General features: G+C 44.4%; 1 protein-coding gene across 1 annotated transcript in view; it reads left to right on the top strand.

Annotated features, from left to right (window-relative positions):
* Positions 1-14099, top strand: part of LOC126235164 (G-protein coupled receptor GRL101-like) — a 412667-nt gene that overhangs the window by 56792 nt on the left and 341776 nt on the right. The gene's annotated exons all lie outside the window — the stretch shown is intronic.

Genomic DNA, 14099 nt, shown 5'->3' with positions numbered 1-14099 from the left:
TTCCATTCTATTACACGGTATCAGTGCAGTAAAACGGGTCGACGTGGAACATGGTGGTAGCATTAATGAATTATCATGTACGGACGTGCCCATGACCACTCGCTCTTGAGGGAACAAGATCGACAAATTTCCGGAGTAGCCCAAGGAACTGTGATATGTTTCAAACATATATCGGGTGTAACATGACTACATAGATAAAATTTTAGTGTGTTTAGAGGAGACGAAAGAAACACATTTTTTGAGAGACTGTCGCAGGTGCTTCGTTTCCCCATTAGGGGCCCATGAAGATTTTGACGCTAGTCATGTTCAGAGATGGAGTGTGTTTGATATTGGTGTAGAGATGTGGCTGGAAATATCATCCGTTTCCACTTGTACACATCTGGTATCTGCGTGCCAACCTGATGTTTCACGAATATTGGCTGCAGCTTCAACCAAACAGGCAACCAGCTCTTGTGGTGTGTCAGTCGGAGTCTCGAGCTTCAAACGTTTCATGTCGTCCGCTGAAAGAAGTCCATAGTACGTGGTCGGCAAAAAGTGGTGGACACCGTACTGACAGTCGCCTCTAAATTCTGTGATTGGAAACAATATTGTCTGAATGTCCTCTAACATTAACAGCAAAGTGTGATGAAGCCCCTTGCATGCTGGAACCATAATCGTTGCGTAACTCTCCAACATTTCTTGTAATACGCCACAGAGAAAAAAAATGCTAAATTCCTCCATCAAGCCTGATAGGAAAAAGCAAACAATACCAGTCGTCAAATTTAAGAAAATCTCTGGTGACTCTCGAATACACGAATTGCCTTAGGATTTTCCAACTGCCTCAAATAGCTATAGTGGCTATTAAATATTTCTTCCCTTGTGAACGCAGCTTCATCGGTTTGGAAGTCATGGATGTCTACTGTTCGGTGCAGACACCAATGGCAGAGTTCCATATTCTGGCAAACGTCGTCAGATGATAGGTTGCAATTTCTGACAGTTGAATGGATACATACTTATCTTATGCAGGAAGCTCCACACATTGGGGTTGGAGGTATTTAGTACCTGGGGTATGTATCTTTACTGGTGTTGCTGATGTCCTCAGATCGCTGTAATGCAGCTACCTCAAAGTGAAAAATTCGCACAGTACGACGTGTACCGTTTTCCCGTCGTCAGGTTTAAGGGATCTTCTTTAAGGAAGATGGCCATCCAGTCTTTGAAATGTGACACGATTTGATAATGTCCTCACTGCAAATCGTTCTGCATACAAGAACCATGCTACTCAACTGTTGCATCGTTCCTCCACATATATCTGGTAATTTTAGATAAATCGGTTATAGTGTATTCAGCCACTGACAATAATAATATAATTGGTTACCCCGGGACGAAACAGTGCTAGCAGTGATGAAAACATATGCTCCCTAGAAGTAAGACGTAACTTAGTCGCAAATCAGATTCCGGTGTCAACATGTTACATGCGAAACAGTCAGAACAACGGTGAACGTTGAACCAAGAGATGTCCAGCAACAAACCTTTCAAGGACCCCTAAATGGTGCGCCTGTGACATTTGTGTCACGCAGAAAAGAGTTCCTTTTTCTCCCCTCTAAAGACTCTACAATTTCTTATAGGTAGCTTTTTTACACTCTATGTAAATGATTACGTCGGAAGCTCCATTAGGTTGTTCGTAGATGGCGCGTATGTCAGAGTAGGCAGCAGTGACAGAAGAAAAGCAACAAGACTTGTAGGGGCTCAGTGGTTGGTACAGGAACTGGCAGATGGAATAGAACGTAATTTAATGTTACGTATTGCGCTTAAATAGGAGAAGACATCCACTACTGTGCGAGAACACTAATGGTGACATATCACTAGGAATTGTAAATACTGTAAAATTTGTAGGGCTAGTCAACCGGTGATGCTTGAAGTGAAATGATCCCATAACACAAATTGTAGGAAGAGCATTCTGAGATTCATTGAAGAAATATTAAGGAAATATAATTCACCCATGAAAGAAGTGTCCTATGAATCGCAGTCCCACAGATTCGTATGTATTGCTCATCGGCCTCACTTACCATGTGGGATTAATAGAACAGACAGAAAAGATTCAATGAATACCGACGCGTTTCGTCACATATAACATACTAGAGGAGAACTGTACTCGCAGTTCCACTCTGTAATGTTACCCCGTTACCAGGATTTATATTAACCATTATTGTGTGCTAATTGGAGGCTGGTCGGTCTTTGCATCGTTCCCTCATGATATAAGCACTGAAATCAAAACATGTTATTCTAGTGGAAATCGAACCAGCGATCTGTTACAACGCAGTACAAAAGTTCGGTAAAAATTGTGCCGTAAAACGTGTGTGGTAAAAAAAAAAATAGACGGCCTCCGGCACAAAGTAATTTCAGCCAAGTGTATAACGAGAATTAAAACAACTGCTGAATTAAAAAATGTTTACTTCAATTAAAAATTGGTTTAGCATTTGGACACGAAGACGACAGCATGTACAAGCGATGTAAACAGTAATGACTTAATGTGTTTTCAGTTTAAGTAATTATGGAAGCAACTACATCACTCTTACGTATACTAATGTCTTTAAGGAGTAAAAAGAGAGTGATGCTTGCACTATGTTACTTAGTGGGGCAACAGTACTAATCAGTCTGATAATGTGTTGTCCCTGGCCGGCCGCGGTGGCCCAGTGGTTCTAGGCGCTACAGTCTGGAACCGCGCGACCGCCACGGTCGCAGGTTCGAATCCTGCCTCGGACATGGATGAGTGTGATGTCCTTAGGTTACTTAGCTTTAAGTAGTTCTAAGTTCTAGGGGACTGATGACCTCAGAAGCTAAGTCCCATAGTGCTCAGACCCATTTTTTTTGTTATCCCTGGAACTCACTTTTGGTAAACAGTAATTTCTGAAATAGTTGCCGAGCCGTCGCCTCAAGTAACGTGGACACCAGTTATTTTCATTGATTGTTTCTGAAGTTTTACATTGCACAGATAATGTTATGTAAGAGTGTGAATCTATTATTTATTAATTTAAGTATTTTAAAGCAAACTTTTAACTACGCTAAGTACACAAACATTTGGTTAACTTACACTGCTAATTTAATGATTCCCTGACTATATTATACGAAACTGTTCTATATCATACTACGTTTCTCTCTACCACTTTCAACGTTAATTAATGGCAACCAAAATACATCAGCATAAATATACATATCCACTCTTTGCAAAAATTTTAAACACGTTTAAGTCCCTTAGGCCATCTATCTGTTATGGTCTAGGATCAGTAGAGTACTAAAAGGTTATACTAGTAAATTTTAATAGGTCATACTAGTAAATTTTACATTGTGTGAAATCATTTCAATCTTTGTTTAAAGTTATTTATCTGTATAGGATTCTCAAGTAGATGTTCTTTCACTATGAATAGAAATTACGAATTTTAAAAACCACGTGGAATACTTCACATAAAAGACTACATGCAAAATCAAATACCATTGCTCCAAGCAACTTCACACTACTTTCAATTACGTAGTTCGACATTTTTACCATGTGTCAACACTCGGAATAGTCTTGATGTTAAGATAAGTGCCTAAACGGTGAGTGATTAAGATAAATCGAGTTTGTGACACACTGTTAATATTGAGTGCTTACAATCTGAAAACTTTAGCAGACACTGGTCTATGCACGTATATGCGAAACTAAGTATCGCATTATCCCAAAGTTAGTGGAGGCGACCTTCCATGGCGAAAGAACATTTCCGTGTGATGGAATTATGGCACTCATGCAAAAATATTCTCCACATTTCATCTTGGCATCGGAAATGCGAATTCCAGAGCAGCCCAATAAATGTCATCCTACAGCACTAGGAGAAATTCACATCCGCGACATATTTAATCCACTTTTCCAGAAATCCTTACCTCGCTGAGCTCTTGGGATGTCTACGTATCGATAGTTAGCGACAGACTCTTAACCACACAAAAACGTGGCGCCTTAACTTACGCGTATCCACCTTCAACTCTCCCGCCTAAACCTTTCCGTTGTAGAGACAATTCCCTCCATCTTTTTTATTATGTACTTTACTATATTCTCTAAAACAGTTACATATGTTACAGTTTAGTACATATACACGGTCTAGTCACATTAATTAGACCATCTGTCAGAAGCCTGAATAACGCGCCTTTTGCAGCGCGGACGTGCGGGAAGGGTGTCAGTGAGGTTCTGAAAGATACCAATAGTTATGTGGAGTCATGCTGGCTCCATTGTCGTGCCTATCTGCACTACGTTTCAAAGTTGAGGATCCACTGTCGCCAAAAGCCCGATCGAAGTGGTCCCACAGATCCTCGATTGAGTCTAAATTGGGGATGTTTGGTGACCAGGGGAGTACGATAGTCTCATCCTGACGCTCTTGGAACCACGCAAGCCGTACACTGAGTGCTGTGTGATACGTTGTATTGTTGCGCTAGTAGATGCCATCGTGCCGAGGGAAAACAAACTGCATGTTTTTTTGAAGTGATACATACTTACGTTGATCAATTGTGCCTTCGAAAATGATGAGAGGATGCGGAGAATCCCATAGAAACATTCCCCAGAACAAAACACTACATCCTCCAAAATGGACACTTCGACGATTTTTGCGGGGCCCTACACGCCAAAGGCCATCTGTACGATGGAGCAAAAAATGTGATTCATCTGGAAAAACAACTTGTTGCCACTCAGATGACCTACAGTTGTTGCATTAGTGTGTAGACTCTAGTTCTCATCGCCAATGAACAGCAATCAGCATGGGTACACGAACCAGGTACCTGCTGTAGACGGCCATACGAAGCAACATTCGCTGGATGGTCGTTGTGGTGCCATTGTTGGTAACCCTTCGGTTCAACTGGGCAGTCAGTTGCACCACAGCTGCCATTCACCCTTGTCACCTTCGGCCCGCGGTGCACCACAGCTCCCTCGGCCGCGATTTTGCATAGCGCCATTCCCTTATGCACAGTACACTTTAACCGCGGCGGCACGCGAAGAATGTATAGACTTAGCCGCGTCGGGAATGTTTCCACACTTGGCCTGAAAGCCAACGACATGCTCTTTTCTTCGTCAGATAAATTGCTCCTTTTTCATATTACGACAGCGAATGCACTGTTTCTTTATATCCTCCGCCCCCCTCCCTCCGACACGTTTTATATACGAGTACACTCCACTAATTGTGCTGCCACCTGGCATCCATGAAAGGTTGTTGCATGTAGACGTCGAACAGAGCGGTAGTCACATTAGTGCGACAGGTCTGTATATAACATAAGGTGACATAACTTTGAAAATGATATTTACAGACTATTTAAAAACTACATGAAAATATTCACAGGTATCTCAAGCCATGGTAATTGAATTGTGAGATAGTGCGTCCGGGATGAGTGGGGGACTATATTACTTCCTTCACCATACAGTGTCTTGTCAACTAATCGCAAGGAGAATCTCAGAAAAATTCACTTCATACGGAGATTTACCGAGAATCATTCTTTTCATGCACCATTAGAGAATGGAACAAGGAATGGGAGAAAATTACAGTGGTACGAGACGTACCATCTGCCACGGACATTAAAGAGGTTGGTGGAGTATAGATGTAAATTCTGAATGTCCATCGTGTCTATGCGGAGAGGTATGTGATTCACAGACGCTTAACACGACCTAAGAACAGTGCTGATAAAAGTATCTTAACTGACACCGACTAGAGACGAGTGTCACGACCTGTCATAGGCAGTCGGCTTCAAGCCCGGCAGAAATTGTTTCTGTCCAGTAAATAAAGGTCCATATATACCAGTTTTCGGGCGAGCAATGCGAGAGGAACTACATGGAATGGAGTTTTAGCGTTCGGTGTCTTGCAAAAGGCTATTGCTGCTGCAGGAATGCAGTGAGATGTTGTGACTGTATGATAAACGTACTTTTACTTTACGGAATTGGTTTTTGGTTCAGTTCTCCTGTTTAATGATGTTCGTAGACTTTTAAGTGTCCAGCTACGATACTGATTTAGCTTCCCTCTCTTTATAGTCAACATACACTGTTGTGACACCTGAATAATAGTGACCTGAAAAACAGTGTCCCAGTACGACGTCTTAATTTACGCTACTTTCAGGTGTCTTTCCTGAAAGCTTCAAATTCTCTTTCATAGCATTTCTGTAAATCAAGTTCATAGTGGGAAGGGAAATACTACTGCTTACTGATATCCTCAAAACACGTCTTTGTATCTATATTATTATATTGGTGAATTAATAATTTACATTCAATATTACAAAAGTCTCTACACTTTGTAATTCGTTTAAAGTGAAATAATAGAAATGTTCCTTCCTAACAGTGATCGTTGACCCCTTGCAAAGCATATTTCAATATAAAGTGGGTAAATTGATTGGTAGCTGTCGTCGGTAAAGTTCAACCATGAAACTGCTTAGCCTAAGTAGAGATCACCAATCAACTATACTAGCCTAATTCAGTTCATTACACGTAAAACACTCCATTTGCCACGTTTTATAGAACACTGACGACATTACAGAGGATAGCCAATAAAGACATATGAGCTCCTTCATCGCTCAAATTTCGAAGTTACGCACAAAAAAAATGCAAAAAACTTTGCGAAGTATCACAAATCCGCGGCAGAGTGTCGAGAAACGAGGCGACGGCTCCGAGCAGTTTTCGCACACGCTCAGTTACCATTTGTGAGTTTTCAGTCATCAGATAATGTTTTACTGAAGAGTGGATAATTTACCGAGTGAATTCCAGAGAAAGTGTCACCCTATCTAACCAGATAAACAAGATATTGTTTAAAAGACGGGGCACGAAAGCTGGCGTGCTCTGAGAGATCCTGTCAGATATGGATTGTGGCTAAAATATGTAAATGTCTATGTTTAAAAGCGACAATGTGTCGTTAATTTCTTGACTGTACAACGTATAAAATTTCAAAATCGAGAGTTTAAATCAAAAGGTAATTAATTTACATAGATTTTACCGAAGTCTGCGTGTGAACAGTTTTTACTGATTTCCTAAATTAAAATTTTTAAATGGTTTACAGAGAATAGTAAACCAACCGAAAGTTCTTTTTTATCAGTTTACGTGTTCATAACAAGTTTGATCTTCCTGTTTCATCATCCTGCTGGCTGTAAAATACAGATAAAAACAAAGAATAACTTCTAACATCCTTACTTCAACTTCCAGAAATTTAGTTAAACGTTATTTCTCTTCGCGTCATGCAGTTGCTCTAGGGGGTAACTGCATTAGGAAACACCTGATCTCGTAAGCAGAACCCAAAGGCGGCACTAAACAAATGCATAACGCCTTGTAAATATGGGAGACTAAGGTAGAGAAGTCTATTATTGCTTCTCCACACGGCGGCACATAAAACTGCACGCGTGGGAGGGGGGGGGGTTGAAGGAATTCGTGTAGTCGCAAATCTTTTCGCAGTGATACGAAAGCGTGCCATGAACGACATACTAGAAATCCTGACCTATGGGGTGTGAGGTGGAGGTAGGTCTTTTCACGTTCAATTCAAAAACCGCTGCTTTTAGAGAAAATACTTCCTGATGCAAAATTGAACTACATAAAATTTCCTACAAGAAATGTCCTATTCATTTTTATTTGTAGGACTAATAGTTTTCCCGAATTGCAAGGGACAGAAAAATGCACATTACTAAGAAATGTGTTTTAATGCATTTAATGTATATTGTTACCTGAAGTGGGCCATGAATAACTAGTTAGTTGTGCACTAATTAGTTGTGTACCATTTCTAAGTGCAGCAGATGCGTATTAAGGGATAAATTGCGTTCTGGCTTTGTAGGGTAGACGCGAGGAGGAATGTAGTGATTGGATTGCGATCCTGCACTTTCCTCCTTCATAGGTCTGTAAACTGATGAGCTAACAGCAAGTCCCATCACTCTTTGTGCTACTACGTCACATGACGTTTCACAAAATTATACGGGTCCTTTCGCAGCATGCCTTATGAATTACTGATGACGCAATGCACAGACACGCCAGAAGGGTATTTTTTCCAACAAAATACCTTAGCAGTACAAGGAATATAAATTTGACTAGTAATAATTCTGAGGCAAGAATCGCATATTGAGAGATCCCACGTAAGTCTCTGCACACTGTCCTATACTGCTAAAGGTTCTACTACAATTATACGTGGCACACACATTTAACAACTGCTCTTAACCCTTTCTATTTAACAACAAAAATTAACTTTATACCATTGAAACACTATTTTTAGTTATTTGACATTTTTTCCATCCTCTGGAACTAGGAAATTATTAAGTGACAGAGAACAAACGAACAGGACATTTTTGTTGGTAATTTAATGTAGTTTAATTTTGTGCTGCGAAATATTTTCTCTAAAAGCAGCGGTTTTCATGTTAATAAAGAGAAACATAAAAAGTGGGCTTTGAACAACCCGTGACGACCATTACACTCACGCCTCACTGGTCAGTTTGTAGTATAATCGTGGCAATTCCTTCTATCGCTGTGCAAAAATGTACTACCACACGAATTTTCCCCCCAAATTTTTCTTCGTGGAAGGAAGCACTACAGAAGGAAATGCACTACATCTGTGGCCAGAGTTCAAAGCAAATTGGTCATTTGAATATGAAAGCAAGTCTTCAAAGTGAAACTTGGAATAACTGTAATTGTGTAATAATGACCTTCTTGTCTCTGCGCATTAACTCGTTCTCGTAGTTCGATCTCACCGTAGCAGACTATAGCTGGACGCTGAAACGACTGCAGAATCAGCCACTGGACACCAACGACACTCGCCAGCAGTGAATTCAAATAAGTCGAAATCTTTATAAGGTCCTCGCACTCATTTGCTCTGACTGCGTCGCAGGACGGCGGCGTTGGAATCTCACGGAGACCAAGCAACGATGGCTCTCCGCTGTAAAAACACTTCATGATAAAGACGTGAAGCCTGCCAGTGAAGAAGTAATTTTGCACTGAATGCTTAAGAGGAAAGAAAAACTCGTGTTTCTGCATTTTGCGCTTTTCACTCTGTTCGGATTCGCTGGACTACGGACTTTCCAAGGCCAGACCTTTAAAAATATTCCCTAGAAAATGCTGGTCCTTTTCCCTGAGTTTTTCTTCTCATGATTAACCAGTAACGCGCCTCTTATCGTTTAGTGAAGCAAAAAGGCATCTCGCTTTTTCTCTCTATGGCAAATGAGGTGGGTCCTCGAGGCACAGTCTAGTTTCTGTCTCCATCCTCCAGTATATTTACCTCAGCCAATACTAGCAGTTCTTATGATGCATAAACATTTACCTTATGTGAAGTCAGTGATGGGCAGCATCCGACACTTTCAAAAGCGCCTCAAACTGCGGGTTCTCTCTACAATTCCTACGTGTTATATACAGTTTCCAGTGCTTTGCAAAGAAATACAGCATTCTACGTTTCCCCTCAGGGGGCTCAGTATTTAGTTGCTGGGTACGGGCTTGGCGACCGCGGGGTCCCTGACCTGGGGACTGGGAAGCGCCACCAGTCCTCAATACCGTGAGCTCTGAGCGTTCTTCAACGACCACCGTAAGGCGTGACGGTGGAACGTTGTACGGTGCAGAACACGGGGATCTTGGCTTAACTGCGAGGAGGGTATAAACCTCTGTAAAAAAAAACCTCAATCTCAAGGTGTGCTGCGCGCCAAGGAGACGCTTGGCTGTTGAGGTAGAACAGTTGCTAGCGGGCGCCCTCTGGGGAACTTGCCGCCCCCTGGTTGTATTAGGCTTACCCAGGCAAGCGGGCGCTACAGTCCGGAACCGCGCGACCGCTACGGTCGCAGGTTCCAATCCTGCCTCGGGCATGGATGTGTGTGATGTCCTTAGGTTAGTTAGGTTTAAGTAGTTCTAAGTTCTAGGGGATTGATGACCTCAGCAGTTGTCCCATAGTGCTCAGAGCCATTTGAACCATTTTGAAGCAGGCAAGGAGGGCTCTGTCTGGATGGACATTCCTTCACCTAGCTGCTCGTGGGACCACCATGAAATGAAATACGAATAGTGCACAAGCACGAGTCTCTAAGAAAGGAGAGTTCAATGCTTTACAGTGTGACCCCCAATCGTTCCCTTCCCTGTCCACACCAGGGGAGGCACGGCAGTCTAAATTCCCTGGTGAGACGTATTCTCCTCGATTTCTGGTTTGCAGCCGAACAGATGGGGACTCATATCTGACCACAAAGCCTCAGTTTTTTGTGGAAAATGTAGAGGAAAAGTTTGGAGAAGTTGAGGGCATGTGTAAAATGAGGTCTGGAGCAGTCCTCATACAGCCAGCATCCCCAGCACAGTCACGGGCATTGCTTGCTTGTGACAAGCTCGGTGATGTTGCAGTCTCCATTACGCCTCATAAGAGCCTCAATATGGTTCAGGGACTTATTTTTAATCGTGATCTGTTGTTGCAGTCTGACGACGAGTTCCGTGCAAATCTGGAATGCCGCGGTGTCCACTTTGTACGACGTGTCTTCAGGGGACCTAAAGATAGTAGGGTCGCCACCGGCGCCTTCATCTTGGCTGTCGAGGGAGACACCCTGCCCAAAAAGGTCAAGGTGATGATATATCGATGTGATGTTAAGCCTTACGTCTCTCCTCCCATGTGCTGCTTTAAGTACTTGAGGTTTGGACATATGTCATCAAGATGTGACGCCAACCCTAACTGTCGGGATTGAGGACGTGCCTCCCACCCTAACGTCCCGTGTTCGCCGCCTCTGTTTGTGTCAACTGCGGACAGAAAGATTCACCTTGCTCGTCAGACTGCGCAGTTTATCAAAAAGAACGGAAGATTATGGAGTATAAGACCTTGGACAGGCTCACTTACACAGAGGCTAAACGCAAGTACGACTGACTACACTCTGTGCGGATTTCATCGACGTTTGCTGCATCAGCTTCAATGTCGCCATCCCTGGCGACGAGCCCCCAAGCTCAGCCGCTTTTTGTGGGCCCTCCAGCCCGGCCATCTATTCCTGCCCCCCAGGTAGTTGGGGGAACACCCTCTTCCATTGCTCCCCTGTTATCAACATCAGGAGTAACAACCCCTCCTTCTTTGGGGACTTCAGTCCCCACCTCTGAGCTGGAGAAGTGCCCGCCTCCTCCAGCTCCTCTTGTGCATCCAACCATGGTTTTCAGTTCTCAGCCTCTAAGACCCGAGTGATGCATTTCTGTCGTCGTCGAACGGTCCACCTCCATCCAGAGTTCTACCTTGCCAATGAACTCCTTCATATTGAGGAGATGCATCGCTTCCTTGGCATGCTGTTTGATGCTCAGCTCACTTGGACACCTCATCTTCGCGAGCTTAAACAATGGTGCTGGCGGCACCTCAACGTCCTTCGCTGCCTCAGCCACACCATTTGGGAGGCTGCACGAACAACCCTCCTACAGCTCTATAAGGCCTTAGTCCAGTCCCGTCTCGACTACGGGAGCGTGGTGTACCACTCAGCAGCACCTTCAACGTTGCAGATCCTCGATCCGATTCTCCATTGTGGTGTTAGACTGGCGATAGGTGCCTTACGCACTAGTCTGGTGACTAGCCTTCTTGTAGAAGCTGGAATCCCTTCCCTACGATTCCACCGACAACAGTTGGTTGCGTCGTACATCGCCTGCGTCCATGCCTCGCCCAACCACCCAAACCGCAGGCTCCTTTTTCCATCTTCTGCACTTCCCTCCCCACGACGGCGGCCTAGGTCGGGTCTCCCGATCGCGGTCCGCGTTCGTTCCCTTCTCTCATCGCTAGAGTCCTTTCCCTTCCTCCATCCTTCCGGCCCTCTTCTTCTACCCCTCCTTGGTCCCTCCCTCGCTTGCGGCTTTGCTTGGATTTGTCCTGCGACTCCAAGTCCTTCGTTCCACGTGCCAGTCTTCGTCAACAATTCCTGGCTCTTCTTGCCTCGTTTCGCTATGCAGATGTAGTCTACACCGATGGCTCTGTGGTCGATGGACGCACTGGGTTTGCTTTCATCCACGGCGACTATGTTGAGCAGCATTCCCTGCGTTGTGGGAGCAGTGTTTTCACTGTGGAGCTGGTTGCTGTTTATCGTGCACTCGCTCACCTTTCCTCCTGCCCTGGGGAGTCATTTGTCACATGCAGTGACTCCCTGAGTGGATTGCAAGCACTCGACCAGTGTTTCTCTCGGGACCCTTTGGTGCGCAGTATTCAAGATGCTGTTTCTGCTCTCTCCAAGTGTGGTCATTCAGCGACGTTTGTGTGGACCTCGGGCCACATCGGCATTCCAGGAAACGAAAGTGTCGATCGGTTGGCCAGGCAGGCCACCACTTTGCCACCCCTGGAGCTAGGTCTCGTGGAAAGAGACCTCCAGTCAGCCCTACATCGCAAGGTCCGCGATGTCTGGAGCTATGAATGGTCTGTCTTGAACACGCCAAATAAGCTCCGCATGGTCTAGTTGACCACGGCCGTATGGAACTCATCCTTGAATTGAACATACGCGGTTGACCCACACCTATCTCCTTCGTCGTGAGAACCCGCCCAAGTGTCGCCGTGATGCAGGGCTGAGAGTGGTGCATCTTCTGATGGACTGCTCCTTTTAGACCCCTTGCGGCAGTCCTTTAATTTACTAGCTGCACTTCCTTTAATTCTAGGTGACAATGCCTCTATAGCTGACTCAGTTTTACGTTTTATCTGTGCAGCTGGGTTTTATCACTCGCTCTAGTGTGGGCGCTCCCGCATGATTTCTCAGGGTACACCCACTCCAGCGACTTTTAATTGTGATGTGGATACCAAAATTGTGTCTTTTATGGTAACAAGTTGTGTTGGTACCTCTATCAACGCTTTCCAGCTGGAGGTTCTTCGTTTGTAGTTGAGTGGTTGACCTTTTACCTGATCCACCAACCACTGTAGTCCGTTTTACTCCAGTCAACTATTTGCTCTGCTCCTTTTAATTGTCCTCTATTTTGTGTTACTGCGGTGTTCATTTTAGCTCTGTACCCCTTGGTGTTCCCTCCCTCTGGGTGCAGAGGTTACGCTTTTACTGTATAGGCCTTTTACAAGTATGTCTGTTTTTAACTGGGGACTGATGACCTCGATGTTTAGCCCCCATTAAACCCCAAAACCCACCAACCAACCAATTCTACGTTTTTTGCACAACGGTGTCTTAGTTGACCTTGCTGAAAACAGCATTCTTCCTCTGTCACAGCTGTGAAGTGGTCGCTCCTGGGGGCTTATGCAGTGAGAGATCGTATGACAGTTTTCTGCTGTGCATTTGGCTCTCAAGAGGTGTATGACACACCACAGCCCGGTGGACTGCATGGCAGTGACCTGAAGGCCTCCTGGTGTATCTTTCTGTGAACTACTCCAAAAGTTCTTCCTCTGTTTGCGCACGTGACTCCGCTGCTGCACCAAACACTGTCACCTCATCTTAATCCTTCAGCGTCCTCTTATTTATATAAAGCATGCATACTGAATAAAATTTAAAGTGGCATTCCTCTGCCTACCAAACCTACACAATATCCGCAGTACACCACACCCAACTCCTGTTTCCAACCCCATGTGTCATTGCTCGTCTCCCTGTAATAGACCTAGATGCAAGACCTGTCCCATATACCCACCCATCATCACTTACCCCAATCATGTGACATGCATCCCCTATCCAGTCAAAGGCAGGGCTACTTTTGAAACCAGTCATGTGATATACTAGCTAAGTTGCAACCACTGTCCTGTATTCTGTGTGGGCATGAAAACTAAGAAACTGTCTGTCCACAGGAATGTTCACCATTTACTGAGGCGAAGAAAGAGCTGCACCACCCCATTGGCGAGCCATCCATCCACCACAACGTTCTTCATTTCAGTGTCTGCTTCACAACCTGTGCCACCTTCATCCTTCCTACCAACAACAACTTTTCTGAATTGCGCAGGTGGGAACTCTCCTAGCAACATATCTTAAGTTCCTGTAACACTCCAGGCCTCAACCTTCATTAAGCTTTGTTCTTACTCTCTAGTCCCACTGTACAGTCCTCTATTCCACCAACTCACCCAAAGTCTTTTTACATCACTCATTTTCCGCAAACCCTCCTCCCCCCCCCAGACCCTCTGCATAACCTCGTGAGTGCACCTAGCTGCCCTACCCTCCCTCCACCTTGTCCCTGTATGCTCCTGCAAGTAGTACTTCAC

The sequence above is a fragment of the Schistocerca nitens genome, chromosome 2 (genome assembly GCF_023898315.1).
Source record: "Schistocerca nitens isolate TAMUIC-IGC-003100 chromosome 2, iqSchNite1.1, whole genome shotgun sequence".
Taxonomy (NCBI): domain Eukaryota; kingdom Metazoa; phylum Arthropoda; class Insecta; order Orthoptera; family Acrididae; genus Schistocerca; species Schistocerca nitens.
The sequence above is the reverse complement of the archived record's forward strand: the minus strand, read 5'-3'. Positions and strand labels throughout refer to the sequence as shown.